The sequence below is a fragment of the Podarcis pityusensis genome (assembly GCF_964106645.2).
Source record: "Podarcis pityusensis genome assembly, chromosome: 2".
Lineage (NCBI taxonomy): Eukaryota > Metazoa > Chordata > Lepidosauria > Squamata > Lacertidae > Podarcis > Podarcis pityusensis.
The window spans coordinates 30074542-30097791 of record NC_138029.1 but is presented as its reverse complement, the minus strand read 5'-3'; the positions used below and the strand labels follow the sequence as shown (position 1 = coordinate 30097791).

General features: G+C 44.3%; 1 long non-coding RNA gene across 1 annotated transcript in view; it reads left to right on the top strand.

Moving 5' to 3' along the window:
* The first annotated feature begins 6297 nt into the window (after positions 1 to 6297).
* LOC308470743 overlaps positions 6298 to 23250 on the top strand; it is a 30371-nt gene continuing 13418 nt past the window's right edge. The window contains exon 1 of the long non-coding RNA XR_013982621.1: positions 6298 to 6490. This is a non-coding gene — a long non-coding RNA (uncharacterized lncRNA). The remainder of the gene's footprint in view (positions 6491 to 23250) is intronic.

The window sequence follows — 23250 nt, the reverse complement described above, 5'->3', positions numbered from 1 at the left end:
CACTCCTGTCTTCCACTGCCTCCCGCAGTTTGGTCAAACTCATGTTAGTAACTTCGAGAACACTGTCCAACCATCTCGTCCTCTGTCGTCCCCTTCTCCTTGTGCCCTCAATCTTTCCCAACACCAGGGTCTTTTCCAGGGAGTCTTCTCTTCTCAAGAGGTGGCCAAAGTATTGGAGACTCAGCTTCAGGACCTGTCCTTCCAGTGAGCACTCAGGGCTGATTTCCTTAAGAATGGATACCTTTGATCTTCTTGCAGTCCATGGGACTCTCAAGAGTCTCCTCCAGCACCATAATTCAAAAGCATCAATTCTTCAGCAATCAGCCTTCTTTATGGTCCAGCCCTCACTTCCATACATCACTACTGGGAAAACCATAGCATTAACTATATGGACCTTTCTCGACAAAGTGATGTCTCTGCTTTTTAAAGATGCTGTCTAGGTTTGTCATTGCTTTTCTCCCAAGAAGCAGGTGTCTTTTAGTCCCCAGTAAAGACACTAAGAGTCTAAATACATTATACAATGAATGTATGAACATTGTCCAGTGGGAAACTGAAGCTGCTCAAATACCTGACCCCTTTGGTAGGCAGTACCTTTAAAAAAAAAAACCCCTTATCTGACCCACAATAAAAGCAAGAGTTTCTTTTAATAAATCCCTGCAGAGAAAAAACGAGGCTGAGAAAGCATCTGGTTTTATAACAAGCCTAGCTTCCGGTCACTGTTAGTGACCTAAGGCAATAAAAGTGTCTCCACCTAACAGTGTTTGGAAACTCGGGTTGTCCTAATCCTCAGGTGGATTCATGGTCCCAGATTTATTGGTTTCCTAATGGCATCTGCACCTTATCTTAGCCTCAGCTGCTGCAGCTGGGCTTCTGTGATACAAGGGAAATGCAGGCAGGCTGTGTCTCTCTCTCAAGCTGCTACTGTGGGTGGCCTACATCCCTGCATTGTCCTTTATCTTTGTTCAGAGCCAGCATGGCTGGCAAAGCAAGAAGCTGCACAGGGGTAGATATGGTATTGTGACGTGCATGGTCTCCTGGCACCTTGAAGCTGGCCAGCAGAAGAGATGGACGTAGACAGATTCCTTAATTGCAAACCTTGCCCATCCATTCAGTCCCGACGTTTGCGCTTGGGAAGCTGTGGCAGGTCTTGTGTGGAATACAGTGGTGCAAATCTCATCTCTCCACAAGAAATACAGCACATTCATTCTTTCCCCAGGCTGTGTACAAGGAGTAGGTAGTATAATGAATATTTTTTTTAAAACACACAGAAAGTCTGGTATGCAATCAAGGGGCAAGTCTTTCAAGGCTATACAGTTCTCCCTCCCCATCTCCCTCCCCCTCCTCCTCATCTCTCTCTCCCTCCCTCCTTCTCTCTATACACCCCACCCCCCAATTTCTCACTTCCTTGCCTTCCAAATAAATCTTCCAAACATCTACAGAATTCAGAAAGCCAAGAAATGCCTGAGGTGGAGTAGGAACACCAGCCCAACAACAGTTTCACTGAGGCACTAGGTCTAGAAATAACTCGAAAGAAGGAAAGCTCAGGTTTTGCAGTCCACGTGATCCCCTTAACTGCTAAAATTTCAGCTCCTCTTCCAGAACGTGTTTCCAGCAGCTAATGAAATATCAAAGCAATTCTTAAGGGAGCAGTGGGGATTGGAAAGTCTTTGAGAAAATGCCTAGCTTTGTAATTCCCTCCAAACAGCGGTAGCGAGCCAATATGATTAAAGCTCTCTGGTTAACACACAACCCTTGTTTCGGTTGAGTAGGAAGTGGCTGCACTTGCAGGGGATCCACTTGGCAACTTCAAAGGCTGCTGTGACAAATTGCTCATATATCAATTAGTGTTAGGTAAATGTCACCTGGTATGTAGTTGTTTGCAGAAGTCTTGAGATCCAATTAGCCTGACATTGTCACTGCAGGCTGCTAGAGACCCCCTGGCCAGAAATCTCCTGTGTGGAGTGCATCAGCAAGGCACCAGCTACGAAGGGACTCCCAGCAGTGTGCTACACATCTAAGTTAAAGTGTGATTGTGTATAATCTGAATGTGCACATGCACACAGACCAAGTATTCAAAATTGAGGAATATTGCATTCAACAGATGAACAAAAATTCTCCTATATCCTAGTACAAGTGGAGGACCTTCAGCACCTCAGTTCAGATGAACCTACTCACAGATGCAAGATTTAGTACCAGCCCTGGGTCAGGATAGGAGAATGTTGGTTTCTCTCGGTATCTGATATTTCCATGTACGCATTTCTGCGAAGGAAAATATGAGTCCTCTGCCAACCAGAGTCCCACTTTTGATGATTCTGGTAGCTCTGTTGCAAGATTATATTTTCTACTGCAAGAATCGCTTTGCAAAAAACGTGTCTGTTAGGGGAAATTAGGACAACCCTGTGACCCAGGGAGAACAAAAATCTAGATCATTCCCCCCCCCCCTTCAAACTGAGGTTTATGCCTTTATTTGAGTGGCAAACATAATTGCCCAATGTGGGGAATTCGGCCCCCAAAACTTAATAGTGTAGCTCTTAATGCATCAGCGTCTCCATCCCCATCGTTCAGCCCAGACACTGAGATCCAGCGCCGAGGGCCTTCTGGCGGTTCCCTCATTGCGAGAAGTAAGGTTACAGGGAACCAGGCAGAGGGCCTTCTCGGTAGTGGCTCCTGCCCTGTGGAACGCCCTCCCAGCAGATGTCAAGGCAATAAACAACTATTTTACTTTTAAAAGACAACTGAAGGCAGCCCTCTTTAGGGAAGTTTTTAATGTCTAATGCTGTATTGTTTTTAATATTCAGTTGGAAGCTGCCCAGAGTGGCTGGGGAAACCCAGCCAGATGGGCGGGGTATAAGTAAATTATTATTATTATTATTATTATTATTATTATTATTATTATTATTATATTAAAACTTCCTCAAGGAAGCTTGTGTGTATCCCTAGAGGCTAGCATCGCCTAACCTTCCTTGCTCCTCTGTTTATTTTAGAACCCCAGTCTTCTTCAGTGGGAGGCAGTAGTGGGTTGCTTTCTCTGTGGTCCACATCTCACGTTCCAGAACCATCAAATATTAGTGCTCGCTCCAGGACACGTGATGGAGAACTTGCTGTGATGAAACCACCTTGCCTGTGCAATGTCGGTCAGTAGTCACTGCCAGAGAAGAAACACACACAAACTACACTTGCATATGCATGCACAAAGACATTTAAGAATGGAAATGTGCAGGCACACGCAGGCAGACAAATGCTCTCAGATGGATAGCTACTAGCTCTTTCCCAAACAGATGTTCCCAAGCCTTTAACAGCTTTCCAGCATCCTGCCACAGACATGAATTAGGAGGAATATTTGTGGCATGAATATAAATAAATAATGTGGATTGCCTGAGGTGAGAGGCAAGGGAGATAAAAGAGAGGTGGGCAGGCAGCAGACAGTGTACAAGGCCATCCCTACCATTAGACAGAGTGAGGAGGCTGCCACCTCAGGCAGCAGAGCAGATGCTGGGGTGGATGGATAAGGAGTGGCGGTGAGTTTGCAGGTGGCACAGTTGCACTATGCCCTTCAGTTGCGCCTACTTGCCAGTCCACTTGCCCTCTATACATGTAATGTGTGTGTGTATATGTGTGATTTTTTTCTTTTGTAGCAGCCTGCTCTCCAGGGCTGCAGGTGGGATTGGTCAGGTTTCCACATGTTTACCTGCAGTCACTCCTGCTTGCAGGACACGGGTGGCGCTGTGGTCTAAACCACTGAACCTCTTGGGCTTGCTGGTTGGAAAGTTGGTGGTTCGAATCCGCATGACAGGATGAGCTCCCATTGCTCTGTCCCAGCTTCTGCCAACCTGGCATTTTGAAAGCATACCAGTGCAAGTAGATAAATAGGTACCTCTGTGGCAAGGAAGGGAAACAGTGTTTCCATGTGCTCTGGTTTCCACCATGGTGTCCTGTTGTGCCAGAAGCGGTTTAGTCACACTGCCCACATGACCTGGAAAGCCGTCTGTGGACAAACACCAGCTCCCTCAGCCTGAAGCAAGATGAGCACCGCAACTGCCTTTGACTGGACTTAACCATCCAGGGGTCCTTTACCTTTTACCCTTTTACTCCTGCTTGTAGGAGTGGTCCAGTGCTGGGCTCCTCGCTTTAGAGACTGCCCTGCAGCTGTGAGCCACTGCAGCCCTGCATGGAACCAGGCTGACAAATGCAAATGTCAGCTGCAGGCAATCACTGACCTAATTTCAGAGTTCACTGTGGCTCTTGTCATTGGTTTCCTGTTGCCTCAGCATAGATGGGCTGACAGGGAGCTAAGAGCAGGCAAGAGAAAGGATGCCCTGGGAATATAGGCCTGAGAACGGGCCAAGAGAGAGAGAGAGAGAGAGAAAATAGGGAGGCAGGAAGGAAGGCAGGCAGGCAGGAAGGAGCAGACTTGATGGAATGTGAAACGTTTGCCTTTATGATATTGTCAAGGCCATGGAAGGAAAACTAAATAATAACATTGTGAAAGTGGATACAGAGCATCTTGGGCCTGGGGCCTGGGCAAAGCTTTTGCAAGAAGAGGATTTTTGTGTGAATGGGGTCATCTCCTGGCCATGCAGGTGAGTCATGGGGTATAGCCCAAAGCTTATTCTCTGATGCAGTTGCATCAACTTCAGCTCCTTAATTCAGGCTGCTGCAGCTCTGTGTTAAATCACTAGGAACCAAGCTCAGCCTCACACGCACAGAGGGGTAGGCAAGCTGAAAATAATTCTGATACATTTCACATTAGGCTACCAATGCGCCCTTTTGGTTTCAGACAGTACATGGGTAGATGAGTCTAAAAAGCCTGGGACACAAATTTGCCCTCTAGAAGCTATGGTGGCTCATTTACCAGAAGTAATGTATTTAGCATTAACTCTGGAAGTAGATACAGTGGTACCTTGGGTTAAGTACTTAATTTGTTCCGGAGGTCCATACTTAACCTGAAACTGTTCTTAATCTGAAGCACCACTTTAGCTAATGGGGCCTCCTGCTGCTGCTGCCACACCACCAGAGCATGATTTCTGTTCTCATCCTGAAGCAAAGTTCTTAACCTGAAGCACTATTTCTGGGTTAGCGGAGTCTATAACCTGAAGTGTATGTAACCTGAAGCGTATGTAACCTGAGGTACCACTGCACTCAGTTCTGACCAAACTAAGCCTCCTGGTGTTTATTTTGCTCTACACAAAATGGAGACCAACAATGTGGAGCCAGAGTCAATGATAGGCAGAGCCAATTCATTCTAGTTTTGCCCTCCTGCTCCTCCCTGCTCCCGAGTTCTACACAGGCAATGCTGAGTCCAAGGAGAAGGAAGGCAATCCCTCCAACCCCTTGAACTGGTTGCAAGTAAGAGGACAGACAGCTGGGGGCTGGCTGAGAGCAGGCTAAGCTTGGTGGGGCAGAGTCCTATTTTCCCTAACGGACAGCCCTCCATTGAGGGCAATCATGCAGGTCTGCCGAGGGGTAAAATAATAATAATAATAATAATAATAATAATAATAATTTATTATTTGTACCCCGCCCATCTGGCTGGGTTTCCCCAGCCACTCTGGGCGGCTTCCATAGAAACAAAAAATACAGGAAAATATCACAGATTAAAAGCTTCCCTGAACAGGGCTGCCTTAAGATGCCTTCTAAATGTCAGGTAGTTATTTATCGCTTTGACATCTGATGGGAGGGCGTTCCACAGGGCGGGCGCCACTACCGAGAAGGCCCTCTGCCTGGTTCCCTGTGGCTTCTCGCAATGAGGGAACCGCCAGAAGGCCCTCGGCGCTGGACCTCAGCGTCCGGGCAGAACGATGGGGGTGGAGACGCTCCTTCAGGTATACTGGGCCGAGGCCGTTTAGGGCTTTAAAGGTCAACACCAACACTTTGAATTGTGCTCGGAAACGTAAAAGGTAGCAGCTCATAGCCACATCTCTGTGGCTCCCAGGGTGGAGGTAATCTAGAGACTGGGAAGAAAACATGGTGGACCAGGTGCTACAAGGCCTGACCCAGGAAGCTCTGAGTATGACCTGTTTGTTTGAAGGCCATGAAAGTCTCCATGAGCTTGTTTGGATGACTTCTGTAATGGCCCATATTTGGTGTGGAATGGCAGGCTGCTGAATTACTAGAAGGGGCACATCTAATTCCTTTTGGATCTATATAAAGCCCTGATGAGGAAGCTTGCCAATAGTTGTTATGAGACTATCTGAGGCACAGATAGCTCAAGGTTCATAAGTGGACTGATGGTATATATATATATATATATATATATATATATATATATATATAACCTCTGGTTGGATTGCTTGTCATGCATCACTAGGGTTGACAGCTTTATCTTTGAGGAGGTAGCTGCATTTATTTCTAATTAAGTTCCCAATCTCAATCTATTGTGGAAAAGGGTCTTCAGAAATGTGTCTTCCCTTTGGCACAGCACAGCGTTTGCCAGAGACTGTCAGCGAACAAAACTGTCTGAAGAAGTACCACCTGCCCCATGGGTATAAAGGTAGGGAAATCTCTCTTGCCATCATATTCCTACCGCCTATAGTGTTTGCAATTGGTCCTTGATACTCAATCCAGTAGCTTTCCTTTGGGAAAGGAAAGTGATGTGTCCCAGTTGCCTTCCTGCTTCAAAGCACAGTGCAGGGATTGAAGAGAAGCCATTTCTTCATTCCCACAAGTGAATGAATAAAAGGTAAGGCTGAGGGGGAAATGGTGAATATGATATTCCAAGAAAACCACAAATCAGCTTCATATTTTGGAGGCAAGGCAAAGGGCATCTTGGAGATGGAAGGAAAAGGTGCTATGAAAACAAGTTGTTTGGCTGGCAGTGGAAGGGGAATAGGGTAAAAGTACAGTCTTTGGAAGGGTGAAATGTTCCTCAGCGCCCTGTATCAAATCGAGCTTGCGGATGCCATTTCCAACTCCCCAGAATGCAGTCTCCGTTTTTCCTGCTCACTTTTCCCCAAGCTCTCTGTGGGACCTTGCTGGCATTTACAGAAATCACTCCTGCATTGTGAAGAGCCATCAGCCAGATCAAGTCGAACAACAATGGGAATTAACATAATTATGTCAAGCAGGCTTTAAGAACTCAGTGAATGGTTGTTGCATAAAACAAAAAGCTTGGATGGTGAATAGAACCAAGGACAAAGCAAAGTTTTCAGAATTCTAAGCTTCATCAGCATGTGACCTTGAAATTCCAGGTTATGTGTCCCCCCCCCCCCAAATAATAATGCCAAAGTTTTGTGCTAGTTTTGAGCCATTTTGTGCTGCAAACCCCAGGTTTTGTGCCATCCCTCCCACAACCGAGTAATTGACAAAGCAAATTGGGGTCATAAGTTAATGCAAAAAAATCCCACTTTGTCAGAATGATTCCAAACCAGTGCCAAAGTAGTCTGATGGTTTTGTGCTGCAAACACTGCTTAGTGCGCAGCCCCTCAAACTGAGTAACTGACAATCAAGTGTTCATAAAGGTAAAGGGACCCCTGACCGTTAGGTCCAATCGCGGACGACCCTTGGGGTTGCGGCGCTCATCTTGCTTTATTGGCCGAGGGAGCCGGCGTACAGCTTCCGGGTCATGTGGCCAGCATGACTAAGCCGCTTCTGGCGAACCAGAGCAGCGCACGGAAACGCCGTTTACCTTCCCACCGGAGCGGTACCTCTTTATCCACTTGCACTTCGTGCTTTTGAACTGCTACGCTGGCAGGAGCTGGGACCGAACAATGGGAGCTCACCCCGTTGCGGGGATTCAAACCGCTGACCTTCTGATCGGCAAGCCCTAGGCTTTGTGGTTTAACCCACAGCGCCACCCGCGTCCCTAAAACCCAATCTCGTCCCATTGATGCCAAACCAGTGCCAAAGTGGTGTGCTGAAACTCAAACTGGAGTCACAAGTAAAGGGCCAGAAACCCAACTTTGTCCGACTGGCACCAAACCAGTGCCCAAGTGGTGTGCTGGTTTTGCACAGTTTTGTGCCACAAACCCTGCTTTCTTTGCAGCCCCCCAAGCTGAGCAAGTGACGCTCAAACTGGGGGCCACAGGGACAACCCAGAACCCAACCTTGTCTGTATGACTCCAAACCGGTGCCAAAAAGGCTGGCCCACGGGCAGTGTAGTAGTGATGTTAATGACAGCCTTAGTGGTGGATTTATATTCTGCTTCAGTTTGTTATGCTACTACATTATTGCTGTCTGGGAGGGGGGCGCTATACACGGAGTGGTGGCGGTATTTTGATGAGGATGCTGCTGCTGCTCATAACTTGCACACATGAGCAGCACAGATTCCACAATGATATGCCATGTGGAAGCGCCCTACAAGAAGGCTGAGTGTAGCTTCACTTTACAGGTGGGTTTCCTAGCTTTGGAGATGGTGCTTGTACAGTGGTACCTCTAGCTACGAACTTAATTCGTTCTGGAGGTGAAGGAATGACCGCCGGGTGTGGAGCACACTTCTACCCACAGACAACCCACAGCTGTCTGAACATCATGCCCTCTATCTAACCTTTTGCCCTCTTAGTAGTCTGCCGTGCCCTGTCTGTGACCTTTGTCTCTTTCAATTAAACATTGTGCAAGGGGAAAATGACTCGGTGGAAACAGGTGCCAAAATAACTTTGTACCACCCCTCGATCTCAGGATTGGAAGATGTGTAAAGGTCACAGTCCAAAATGTACCTGACTGGTTTTGCATATTGTGCTAATAAAAAGAGCCTCGGCAGAGCTAGCTGGCAGCTTGCTTATGCACAGCTCACCTGATGACCAACACCTGACTCATGTCCTTCACTTCATGGAGGTCCATTCTTAACCTGAAACTGTTCTTAACTAGAGGTGTGCTTTCACTAATGGGGCCTCTTGCTGCTGCTGCGCTGCCGGCACATGATTTCCGTTCTCATCCTGGGGCAAAGTTCTCAACTCGAGGTAACTCTTCCAGGTTAGCGGAGTTTGTAACCTGAGGCATTTGTAACTTGAGGTACCACTGTACTAAGAATTAAGGCTGCAACCCTAAACACATTTTCTAGAGAATCAGCTTTGCTGAGCATCATGGGAATTGTTTATGAGTGATGTCTGAAGGGCAGCACTGTGCATCTTCCAGCATTTATTTGTGTATTAAATGTATACCCCTTGGAAGCTGCTTTAGCACATAGACTATTCTGAGACAAACCAATGGCATGACTCTCTATATAGAAGCTCCCTAAGTTCCCATGATCCAGTAAGGCAGCTTCTGTGTATATTTATGGCTGGAGCTGGCTGCCATCATAAGAGATATTTGGGGCAGAATTCCAGGGCCTCGCTTCATAGCAGATGCCCAGATGCAGCAGGGCTTGCTTACCACATTTAGAAGTGATTGAAGTAATATTCACTACCATCCGCAGGCCAAGAAGTTCAGAGTCTGAAATAACCTAGGGTGGATCTACACACAGGGGAAAAAGTCACTATAAATAAATCAAAAATTAAATCATTATAGCAAAAGGGGGAAAAAAACACTATGTAAAAATCGCTTTGAAATTCTTTTTCCTCTCTGGCACCATCTGGTGTTTCATGTTTATAATGAATTTGAAACGTTGTTTTTTACTAATGTAGCTAAGTCCATAACTGCACCACTGATACTTGCAGCTGGAAAGGAAAGTGATGCAATCAATTGCATCTTTGTTACCAGCAAAGGAAAGAACCTTGTATAGCTCAACTTACTGCTGCTCTGGACCTGTTGTTCCCATTCCTTTCATTGAGTGGCCTGCAAAGCAGACCCCACCCATCTTACTTCAAACAAGATAAGAGGGGAAAGGCAGTGAACTGCTCTGGCAATGTAAACAAAAGGTGGTCTGAATTCGGTTGTCTTTGTGGCTTGATGATGCTATGGTTTTAATTCTACATGAATGAATACCTCTGGAGAGAAAAGTAAGATCAGCCTTGCACTTTGTGCCATATCTGATGCAAAGGTAATGCACCAGGCAGAGCTTTTACAAAATATGGCTAGCCATTTGTGATTGTGAATGTTGCTGAACAGGATCAGTTAATTTGCCACTAAAGTAGAATCAGGTCACCGAGGTTCATGCGACTACAATCAAAGGAACAAATATGTTTTTCTGCTTCTGCTCTGGAAGAGAGGGGAGGCAGACTTAAAAGGCTATGGTTTGAGATAAGGTTGCCTTATTTCCAAAGGCCATCCTTTGCATGGTTTCTGACCCAGCTGTCTTCCTTAACCTCTCTTGCTAATAATGTACAACCTGTACTTATTGGTTTCTGACCTGGCTCCCCTAATGAGCAGATTTAAATCTAGTTCAGCCACATGAAGGCTTAACAAGATACCTGGCAGTCAGTCAGTGGCAGAACAGGTACTTTTTTAAGAAATGAAAGGGAAGACTAGGCGACAGAGATGGAAAAGTTCCAGAATTCACTCCATGAAATGTACTAGTTGGAAGACTGGCTGTGAACAACACGACAGTTAATCTTACTTTCCTAAGTAATAGGAATTGCAGGTTGAACCATGTCTCATTTCTGGACAGTTATGAGGCAGCAGTAGGCTATTGTCACAAATATTTAAGGAATGCTTGAGTACTATAGTGAGGGGGGAGATGCATTCAAGCAACATGTTAACCCCCCTTCCCCCCCCTACAAAAAAAGCTGCATCAAATTTGAACAAGACAGGAAATGTGCGTCAAAAATAGCAGGTGATGAGCAGCCAAATATATTGTAATTTTATTGTAAGTCACGTTCAGTTTATTTATTTATTTTGTAAAGAACCAGCTAGCAAGTCTAACCTAATGAGCCTTCCTTCTAATCCCAGTTGTGGAGGGCTGATCGGTAGATAGGGACATTATGGGGGTACAACAAGAGAAATTCACTCTACACATGAGTCAGGTGTACATGATACCGTATGCATACTCTCCAACATTTCTCCAATGAAAATAGGGATGTCCTATTCAACAACAACAACAATAATAATTTTACTATCTATACCCCACTCATCTGACTTGGTTGCCCCAGCCACTCTGGGTGGCTTCCAACATATATAAAAACATAATGAAACATTAAACATTAAAAACTTATCTAGACAGGGCTGCTTTCAGATGTCTACTAAAGGTTGTATAGTTACTGATCTGCTTGGCTTGGGGGTCGCATAACTCCATCCCGTCCAACATATCTCCAATGAAAACAGGGATCTTAAGGAAAAGCGGGAGGTTCCGGCATTAAATCAGAAACCGGGACAGCTTCTGTAAATCTGGGACTGTCCCTGGAAAATAGAGACACTTGGAGGGTCTGCCATATGTTCCAGGACTAGCTTTGACCCTGATCCTTAGTTTCAGGCTTCAACCTTGGTTGAACACCCAGGGTGAGCACCTTGCAGCTCATGGGCCAAAAACTGGTCTCAAGTAAGAAACATTCCAATAGATCCACATACTGAGACAGCAATGGGTTTATGGGTTTAATTCTGACTGGCCCACTTATGTCCTCCTTGTTTGGCTCGCCCTCTCTTTTTCCATGGCCGAGACTCTCTCAGTCAAGGATATTATTTAACTGGATGTAGCAGACTGTTTAGAGACTCATTAAAATGCATTGTTTGAGTTGCTAAATGGAAGATGCTGGAACGGATTTACCTTCCAGCAAATCCCCAATGCCCCTCGCCCTGGAACCTACAGATCTGAGCGGAAGCTCCAGAAGCTCCCCTGTGGCCTCTATTCTCCTGCTACCACTAGTCTACTTTGCTCACCCCATGAATATTAATAAGAAGCCTGTCTGCTGGGTCAGCTACCTGCCACTTTGAGCCAGAGTGTTTTTGTTTTGCTCTCCTCCCTCAGTACCTTTGGAAACTTGGCTCCCTTTTATCTCGCCGCTACTGGAGCAGCTTTGAACAAGGCAGTAAATTTGTGTCAAAAAAACAAATGTGGTGATGTACAGCCAGATAAAAATTCAGGTGTATAGGAAGGGAAAGCATTTCCCAGCTGGCGGCCATTTTGGGACAAGAACATAGCCTAGAATGAGCTTCTTTGAAGTCTGTTTGGCCAGAAACAGCAGCACATCTTTACCAATATGAAATAGACACTATATACAGCCTGAGTATGTTGTGCTTTCTGGGATGTACTAGAAACTAGTTAAAAGCCAACATTGACTTCTGGCTGGAGCAGGGAGTTAGAGGCCACTAGCTCAGATAGCTGTGGGAAATATTTATTTAAGTAAAGCAAATTGGTTTATAAAGCCATTTGTCTGATGTTCTAAGCAATAATACCATGCTGAAATCATATCGACTTGATAAATAAATAAATATACTAGACCTACTGTGACCAACGTTCGAACTGAAGTAATTTACTGGGTTTATTCAATAGACTCTGAATTACACTTGAAAATAGTTCTTGTTATTTCCAAGTGAATTGAACATGAGTTAAGTTTATTTTGCAGTGGGACTTTCGGCATTTTAAAATTTATTTTTAAATTCTAATATATATGGATATATAGGTTTTGTCACACTTTGCGTTTGATAGTTTGGATTTGCTATCCTGCTTTATCACTGCCCGAAGGAGTCTCAAAGCTGCTAACATTCTCCTTTCCCTTCCTCCCCCACAACAAACACTCTGTGAGATGAGTGGGACCGATAGACTTCAAAGAAGTGTGACTGGCCCAAGCAGCTGCATGTGGAGGAGCGGAGACGCGAACCCGGTTCACCAGATTACGAGTCCACCACTCTTAACCACTACACCACAGTGGCCATTGCATTTACCATTTTTACCTCTCTGAAAAGTGATTCTGTTATTTAAATTTAAATATCATAATTGTCATGGGAAATATTTAAAACAGTTGTTCAAATTACATTTTGTGTGTGTGTGTGTGTGTGTGTGTGTGTGTGTGTGTGTGTGTTTGTGTTCTGATGTTTCTAAGCTTTCAGTATATTCTACACACTTTAGCAAGCAGCTTGTAAAATTCTGAAGACTGAGAAAAATGCCGTGGACCACATGAATGAATTGTGAATTGAACTGGAATGTAATTAGTTTATTTTTGATGGGGGGCAAAGTTGAAATGGAACTAATTCCTTTTGGGGGGGTGAACTGGAACGAATCCCTTTTTTAAAATGAACTTCCCTAAAACTACCTGTAATTCCCTTGCTTCCCTCTTCTCTGAAGCTCTTTTTGTTTTAATGAGGATGAACAAAACTGAGGGAGATGCAGGGAAGACTTGTGAGTGTTCACACCTGCATGTTTATCATTTGATTCCTCATCGATTGATGCAGCTGAATGTGTCACTGCCTCCACCAAAAAGCATTGCATCCGAGGTGATATGGAAGTTCGTCTGTGCCGTTTGATTGGTGAGAGGGCTCATTCACACATGTGAGTCATTCCTCAATGCTGCAGTCATTGTTTGAGGAACATGTGTGTGAAAACTTCTCCTGTGTGTGAGGACTGGGACATAAGCTGGCAAGTAAGAGACTTGATGCCTCGTTCTGCCGAAACTGGAGGTATTAAAAAGATGGTGAAGGATACTTTCCAACCTCATGTTTTTATTGATATCATCCATTTACTGGCGGCTGTTCAGTGGCAACAGAATGGTATTTGATCACTAAGCATGTTTCCATCTAGACCCGTATTCCTGATTGGTATCTGAGAATATATCAGGTATTCCACCCTCCACTCATTTGAAAAGGAAAGCAGCTCTTTTTCTATGCTTGCTGGAAAGGCTCACAGTGGGAATTGCAGTTGGCATGGGTGAATCAATGTTAGTCATTTTGGACTCACAGCTGTCCATGGAGGCGGCAGGTCAATTCTGTGTCCAGGGCAGCTGTCTACCAGCTCCATCTGGTATGCTGGCTGAGACCCTACCTGCCCATGGACCGTCTCGTCAGAGTGGTGCATGCTCTGGTTATCTCCCGCTTGGACTACTGCAATGCACTCTACATGGGGTGACCTCTGAAGGTGACCCGGAAATTACAATTAATCTAGAATGCGGCATCTAGACTGGTAACTGGGTGTGGCCGCTGAGACCATATAACACCAGTCCTGAAAGACCTACGTTGGCTCCCAGTACATTTCCGAGCACAATTCAAAGTGTTGGTGCTGACCTCTAAAGCCCTAATAGGCCTTGGCCTAGTATACCTGAAGGAGCATCTCCACTCCCATCATTCTACCCAGACACTGAGGTCCAGCGCTGAGGGCCTTCTGGCAGTTCCTTCACTGCAAGATGGCAGAGCTTTCCAAACTGTCTGTTGTAACATGTTAGTGTGTTGGCTGCAGTATGTAGATGTGTCACATTAATGCTCCCCACGCTCTTCCTGGGGCTGGAAAGGAGTTAGTTTAACCTCTGGTTTGCTAGTAAAACAAAATCACTGTGTCACAAAACGATGCATGTCTAAAACGTGTGTCACCAACATGAAAATTTTGGAAAGCTCTGCATTATGGTGATGTTTTCTCTGGGGTGTATGATTTGTGATGGCTTGTTCATGAAGGAATGAAAATGCATGCATGACCCAGCCTGTATAGATAATAACAAATTTTCAAGCTGCAGAGAGTTAAAAAGCTTTCAGCATATCAGTATCAGGAGAATAGCCTAGTCACCAAGAGCCTTAGGATGGGAAGAGGTTTTTCAGAAATGTTGGCTTCACTTTAATGTCATGACAAATGCAGAGGCAATAAGAAAATGCATTAGTGATGCTTGTCAGAGAAGAAGAATGGATGAGGACTAGATGGTGTTTTAGATGCCTTATGACTCTTTCGGTATTTCTGCAATTGGAGTATAGGGGACCTGTGATTGCCAATCCTGGAGGAGGGAAGAAGTTTAGTTGGAGGAAACTTCCTCTCTTGAACTTAATGTATTCTCCTCCTAGCATCGCCCTACTCCTCTACCCATCTTCCGGCGCTTCCTTCGCCGAACTCCCTCACAGTCCCTATCTCAGTAATTAGTCCCTAGCCAAGTGTCAGGCCCCTGCGATGAGGTCAGTCATGTCACAGGCAATGAGTTATGGCAGGAAAGGCCAGCAATTTTGCAGGCCTTGTAGCTTCTCATTAGCTTTTGAGCAAGAGAAACTGGCAAGAGGTACATACTCAACAGTGCTTGCGGCTGAAATGTGATGGTTACCTAACCCTGCTTAAATAGTATGGATCTTAACAAGCTGGGGCTTTCTGTCCACTGAAACCTCCAAAGTTTAGGGTAAAGGGCATGTACTGGAGGGGAAATGGTGAGTTCCCAGAGGAAACAATTTAGGAGTTGTCATGTGCAGCAAAACTTGGTAGCAAGTACCGCCATCTTCTTCACCTGTAACCTGAATTTCAAGGTGCCACCCTAATACTGCTTATGTGTATCATGCCTGTATCTTAAGGACTTCAAGCCTTCAAGCCTTGTAGCACCAGATGTCAAAGAGAAAAACAACTACCAGACTTTTAGAATACATCTGAAGGCAGCCCTGTTTAGGGAAGCCTTTAATGTTTAATAGATTATTATATTTTAATATTCTGTTGGAAGCTGCCCAGAGTGGCTGGGGAAACCCAGCCAGATGGGCAGGATATAAGTAATAAATTGTTATTATTATTATTATTATTATTATTATTATTATTATTATGACTCACCACTAATTACTCTCCTGTTCTCTGGCCAGTCAGGTCTCTGCATCACTCTAGCAGTTCTAATCCAAAAGTATGGCCATATCAAAGAGGTTGCTCCCATCTGTCTCTGGGCAACAAAACCATGTGGCTGACATTTGACTGTTAGAAGGGCTGCCTCTTTTCAAGCCCCTGCTTGGAAAACTCCTTCTCCATCTGTTGTCTATTCAGCAGTCTCAGTATAGAATGAGTAGGACTGCCTGGAAGTGCAGTTTGAGCATGCTCAGTCTTGTTTCCTTCAAGGCAACACCCACACCATTGGGCTCAAACAGTTTCTTCTTTGTACTATAAATGTTTTTGTTTAGTTTTTTACTTATACTTTTCTCGCAGCAGAGATGCAATTGTGTGGCGAGGCCCCACAGTTCCCTCAGAAATAAACACACAGACATGAATATGTTGGGTTAATGGGGTAAATTAGGCCATGACTTTACTGGTTACAGATGTGAGCGGTTCGGCTTAGGCAATTGGGTGAAGCAAGACTATATCCTGACTCCTGCCCATCTGCAGGAGTCCCGTAAGGGTCAACCACTGATAGGGGGAGCCCTATGATGTACATCAATTGAGCACCCCCAGGGTCACCAATGGAGGAGACAAATGGAGGCTGCCCTCCCCAGCTGCGCTGTCGTTTAAACGCCACGTGGCCACACACCCCGGCTAACCCGATTGGTCAGCCGGGTGTGTGTGTGACACGGTGGCTGGGAGTCCTAATGACATGGGCAGCATTCCTCCGCCCACAGCCGGGTCACTGGGAGGTCCTGGGTCATCACCCGCAACATGGGGCCCCCCCTCCAAACAGGGGAGCCATTCTGTGACAGAAGAGACGCTTTTTGAACCAAGACACTTTTCAGTTTGGTTAGCTGCTAACTGAACTGCAATGCTAAATGTTCACAGTTATCTTTGCGAGGGACGAGGATGGGGAGAAAAACAGGACGACGAGGCCATGCCCTTTTGACCTCCTAGCAGCCTCAAGAGGTCTGGGGGCCACCAGCCGCCACGGCTGCTTCCCAGAAGTGTACATTTGCCTTCTGCAATAGCGCTGCTGCACTTTATGAGCTGCTTGCAGGTTTTATGCTATTTCCCTGCAGAGAAATACATCCTTTGCTGCAAATCTGCGATGTGTGAAGCAGTCCTCAGATGCTGCTCCTGTTTCTTTTCCCAGCAGCAGCCAGGTACTGACTGGCTGTAGCAGCCAGTAGCACAGAAATAGGGTCTATTGTGCAAACTCATCAAGTCAAAACCGATGCAGTTAGATTTGCCACCTCCTGGCCTCAAAGGGTCTCCCTCTGCCTTTAATAGCTCAGTGATGGAGAAACTTGGCAGTCTCTCCATCTCCCATTAATGCTGTAATGTAGTGGAAGGGCAGCTTCTGCTAAATGGCGTCCATCGAAGCAGCTATTAAAGGGGGGATATTTATTTATTGATTGAATCCCATTCTTCAGCAAAACAAAAACAAAAAACAGCTTCCAGAGCAGCTTACAAATCACAAGCCTGTCCCTGCCCTCGGGCTTACAGTCTAAAAAGACACAGCACAAAAGGACTGTTGATTGGGATGGAGGAGGAGATAAGCAAATTCAGATACAAGTTCTTAGTTATAAGTTCTAATGACCGGCTGGGATGGAAACAGTTCAAGAAGAGACAGTCCAAAATTTGCTGGTCTCTCCGCTGTGCCTGCATCCCTCCTCTTGCTGCCTCTGCTGCAGCTGGATGTAAAGGAATATAAACCAATTTTGGCCCTGGATGTGACACTCCTATATCCATTTGACAATATATCCTATACACCCCAGTTGGAGTCTCTTCCTGTAATTAAATTACAGTTGTGTGCTTACTCAGGGTGTACGACTTGTACTGGGCATATCAGGACTGGTCTCCTTTTAAAAAACACTGCCTAGTTCAGATTATCTCCCAACTGCATAGTATGTACCGTATAATGCTTCTTTGGCTAAAGAGTTCTCCGGTTATTTTGGATCAATATGTGAAGCTCAACCTTTCATACAAATCTTTGCCAAAAAGCCCACAGCCCCTACTCTTCTTCAGCACGGAGGTGTTCCCAGTTTTGTTTTTTTCCTAATTCCTTGTCACCATGTTGCTAGACTCTGTGTGAAATCTGTCCCCCATTCCAAAGTCACGGAAGTAAAAGTGTATTCCAGCATTCTCAGTGTCACTAGAAATTACTCAGTGTTACTAGAAATAGCAAATGGGGTGTTTGTGGCTGTTTTGTAACACCACTGTAGCTCAACCCGGAAGGACTAGTTTCTAGCCTGTTTTAGATCAAAGTTGGTCGCTAAACCACATTATCGGAATTTGAATTCCTGCAGACATAGATGGACAGGCAGTGACTTTTCTAAAGTTGAAGCACAAGAGGGAATGTGGTGCCTCAGAACATGTTTCCTAGAATGAAGTCCCAATGTTCTTCTACCTAGTATTTTGGTGAGTAACTAGCCAGTGGGACTAAAAGATAGAAGGCATCTATGTTAGGGAACTGGTGCTGGAGGATTTGGTCCTCAAATGTCACATGTGTGATGATATAGAACAACATTATTCAGAGCCCCTTTTAAAAAGAATGAAGTACTAGGAAGTGAAAGAGAAATTGGGCTTTCTGCTGCAAGCACCAAACCAGCATGTGACTTGGAGGGTTGCTTCGTTCGCAGTGAAGGCAGGTAAATGCAGAGAAGAGTTTTTGGATTCTTTTTCTGTTAATTGTCAAGGAGATATGAAGACACAAGAATACTAAATGTATCTCCTGTTGGATGGATGGATGGATATGAATTTGAATTCCTGGATGTCAAGATCCAAGTCTGAGACAAGTACTCTTTGGTGCGAGAACCCCAGCAGAGTTTTAAAGTCACAAAATATGCAGCAAAGTAAATCATGGAGATAAAGGCTATTAGACCATTAAAATATGTGCCCCTCCAAGTGAGTTCCAAAATGTCCCCTTAAAAGTTTTCTTTCCATAGTTTTCCTCTTCCCCCAGCATAGGAAAAAGACCATATGTTTGGTAAGTTACAAAATGGTTTACTTACAAACTCTCCAAAGGTCAGATTCATGTGCTTCAGACAAGGTTGCACAGACAGTAAAACATAGCTTAGTTACGAAGCAGTGAAAGTTCCTAAATTATTGGTATAGGAACTCAAGAGTGGCTAATGAGAGCCATGTGGTTGAGCTGGAGCAACCAGCTCAAACCTCTTCACGCAATGAGCTTCTCTAGTTCATCCCAAAGTGAGGGGAAGTGGATATAGCTAACCCTAACAGGACAGCTTACTCTATGGTATTAACCCTTTCATGCAGTTATTAGACTTAATCATGTTGGTTGTATGAGGCCAGTTATCCCACATCTTCTCATGTCATCTCCATATATATGTGTGTGTGTGTGTGTGTGTGTGTGTGTGTATGCACGCGCGCGCGCACACACACACACAAACATACCTCTGTTTCTTTTTAAACAAAGCTCTGTTTATTTTAAGGATATGTATATATTTTATGTAACTATTATACTTTTATGAAAGTTTTGGTACTTTTTATGTCCTGGAATGATCTATGGACTTGCACAATAAACTTTATTCATTTGTACTTCAGATAAATCATAGATATCAACGTGCCTTAATTATGTCTATTCAATAAACAACACTTTGAACAGAATTTTAAATAGCTTGGTTGGGGCTGGGGAACTGGAATTAGAAAGGCTGAGTATTCATGATACTTAGAGGCTTCTCTTAAATCCTTGAGAATGTAGGTTTGCCTATGATTGATTAGTAAGTTACCTTGACCTTTGTAAAGACAGCTTCATTTTATTTAAGACAGAACATATATATACGCTGAAGGAAAAAGCTATTATAAATATAACATTTAAAGTTAACTTCTCCCCTGATTAGACAAACTTCAGGAAAACTTTCCCATTGGAACCTTACCATTTTTTTAAAAAATCTTGACGTGTCATTATAGTAGGTTTGCTATGTCAGAATTCTTCAGATTGCCTGGAGGGAAAAATCCTATTGAAATCCCTCAAGCTCCATAACAAATGTCATGTAATTTATGATTGGTTGGTAAATTGTCATTTCATGATAAGACTCTGGCATACAATGAGACCAAACAAAAAGAAAGAAGAAAGAAAGAAAGATAAGTGGGCTGATTCTGATGTTTCACCACAAGTTTTGCTTTCTTTAAAAAATTCCATATTCATAAGAAACTGTTTTATTACAAAATTATAATATTTCGAGGGATAGAAAAATCAGTTTCCCTTTCAATTCTGGTTAATTTTCCTCAGTCTAACAGTAAAATCCAATCCGTACTGGGAAAATGTTATTTTTTTCCATATGGGCTGCCAAGTAAAGGGAGTCAGGTCAGACTAAATCCCTGGCTCTTAAGAGTCTGTCTGTTCCTTTGACCCTTCCCCCCAAGTCTTGGGTCTTGTCCTCACTCAACCGAAGCCTTCCATCTGCTCTGCCATCGCCAGATTTAATGGGCTTTAGCTCTGGAGAGTAAAATTCCCTCCCTCCCTCCCCTCTCTGCCACTTTCTTAATAGACCTATGGCTCTGACAAGGATGTCTTTCTGGTTTCCTTATTGCTTGTTGCTGTAGAAAGAGGGGAGAGCGTCAGGTAAACATCTGCCATATAGTTTATTCAACAGAGGCCCTCTGCTGGTCTCCACTCTGCCTTCTGGTCATATACCCAGCAGTGCACTTAGGAAATATTAAACTTTGGACTTAATGGTCTTATGGGTCTGGGAGGAGAGGCTTTTCAGATGTTACTTGTATTACCTCATTTCAAAATGTAGTAACCCAGCCCTGCTGCATTTGGGAGCTGTCCTGCTCATTCTTCTGAAAGAGCTCCTGGACCCTCTGCCCTGGTGACACTCCTGCAAATGCACTGGCCTTTACTTACACTGATTTTGAGCGTCCAAGCTTCACCGATTAATGGCAAGGTGTTTGCATACTGCAAGTTATTCCTACCGATGCCTTTAACTGTATATGATGGCTACCAGCTGGTGCTATTGTATAAAACATAACAATATTGATGTAAGGGGGGGGAGTATTATTTGAGCTGCTAGGCGAGTCGTGCTGCTCTTGTAGACGAAGGGAATGGGAGGGAAGGGAAGAAAGCCGAAACATGAAAAGAACCCCCTCTTCAAAGCATTCCCCAAACCTTCTCATCATCTTTGCCTCTCACTTCCATACTAATTCCTCATCCTTGCTTGCCCGCTTCCTTCCAGAGTGGAAAAGCCATCCCATATACCAAACATTTCTCATCCACATGGTGTAGAAATCTCGACTCCTCTGACAACTGGGGAAATGGATGGGGCACAGTAATACTGCCTTCCCTCTATGCATATGGAAGGACAAAGTGCCTGTTTAGGACTAGTGACAATAGGCTGGTGATTGCTGACAGCAACAAAGTCTGCATCACCAAATAATTGCATTGGCTACTTCCGTAGGGAGGTTGTGCTCAGGAACCCAGTTGAACCAGCCCCAATAGCCAATAATACCTGATGGCATCCTAATGGCAACCCCACCCCCTGCCGACACAGGCTATGCTTGCTTATTTTGTCATATTATCAATTCCCCTGGAAGTGTGCTGTTTTAGTATAATGCACAGGACACTGCACAGTATAAGCAATTGAGACAGAGTTCAGTGACCCAAAGAGCTTGCAGTCTAAAGGCTGAGCATATAGACAGAGGAAGGTCAGGGATGAGAGAAGCAAAGGAAAACAAAGGATGGAATGAGCAAATTCAGGGGAAAGTGTTTGTGGATGTGAGGATGCCACCCGCACCACCCTCTGAGAATAAAATAAATAAAAAGAAAGCTCATACCAATAACTAGTTGGTCTCTAAGGTGCTACTGGAAGGATTTATTTTATTTTATTTTAATTATTTATTTTGTTTTGTTTCGACTACAGCAGACCAACACAGCTACCTACCTGTAACTAGAACCCTCTGAGAAACAATGCTAGTCCTATTGAGATTCTTCTTTGTTTAGCTTTCCTTGAAATCCCTCTTGGGTTTCTCCTGAAGAGTAACCTTCAAAGCTACCTTGAAACTTTGCTTGAGGCAAAATTCAGTAGCAAGTCAAGTCCCAAGCCTGATCAGGTTTGCCCACTGCAGGGAGAGTTTCCTCCAGATATCCAGTGCTGGTGAAAGGCCTTTGAGAACACCCATGGAGAGGAATAAGCAAGAGCTTCCTTTGAATGGAAAAGCTGGGTTTTGTATAGACTATCTGCTGTTCTCCTTGTCTAAAATAGACAAGGGAAGAAAGAATGGGCTCAAAGTGTTACTGATCACATTTAGCCTGGGTGTGAGGGGAAATGGACTCCCTGTTAAGAGTGGAGGTACATTGGAATGGGTTGCTTAGGAATGTGGTACAATCATCACAAGAAGAGCAGGCTAGAAAAGTTTATGGCTAGATTAGTTTAGATAGTAGCAGTATAATTGGACTGGAGCATACCATTTCCAGCCATATGTTCAACTCTGAAGCTGAAGGTACATAGGCAAAGGTAGTTTTAAGCACGTTCATATGTCTGACAGGGGAATGGACTTGATTAAATCCCTTCCACCTCTGATTCTATAGCTCCTTCCTAGCAGAAAGTATCACATAGTTGAGCATGCTTGTGGATGCTCAGAAAGCTACAATCATGCACCGGGGAAATAAGTGTAAATGAATGCTGGAGAGAGAAAGATAGAATGTGAGGGAAAAGGTCCTTAGATCAGAAGTAAGAGTTACTGGCAGGAGTCTTGAGCAAAAAATTAAATGGAATAGCACATTCCAGTAACTATGTTTCATGAATCAGTCTGCTAGATCTGTGGCTCCCAAGCATTTTGACTTTCAGTCTTGTTTCCTAAGACTTGTTGGCATGTCAAAATGGAATAAATAATTTTGAGGAGACACAGGATTACATGAGTCTTTTGAACATGTCAGTATTCGGTTGCATTTTGAGGTGCTAAAAATACAATCTAAATACTTGGTGACACCTTCCAGATATCACTTCTGGGGTCGTGAAGACAGCACACTCCATCTGACTCATAAAACACCAATCATCAGATGTGATGTGGGCAGGAGACAGGATGATCAGCAAGTGTTCCATTTAGATTGTCATGAAACCTTCCTATACAGCTGGCGATTACTAGGAAACAAGAGTTTTTACCTTTTGTTGTGGCATACATACAGTCATTTAGAAGAATATACAGAGAACGTACCCAGCCTGTGGACTGATTAACTCTTACACATTTTGCAAAGCTTAAAGGTCCCAGTTTTGAATGAATCCCATTTTCATGATGTGAGAAAGCACTCACTGTTCCAAGCTTCACTATGCCAATGGAATCATTTCATCTGAGTGGCATAGTGTCTGTTCTTCTCCAAGGCAGCAAGAAATCTATATTTTTACACCGGTGATGAGAATGTCATTGTGGATTCTGGATGTTTCAGGCTCTGCTCATTTGAACGAGTGGCATGGGAGTCAAAGTGTAGTATGGTTATGCACTGAAATAATTGGGAAATAGTGTCATGCAACATGACTATAGGGAAAGAGAGTCTGGGGTCTGATAACAGTGTAATGAGTGCTGTACATATATCTGGGGGAAGTGGAAGGAAAGGAACTTCATGGAGGAAATATGAAAAGACAGGACTGAAGTGAAATTGCTAGTAGATAAGGAAGGGAAGGCTTGGGGTGTATTTTAGAAGGACCTCAATATTTCGAAGTATTGCA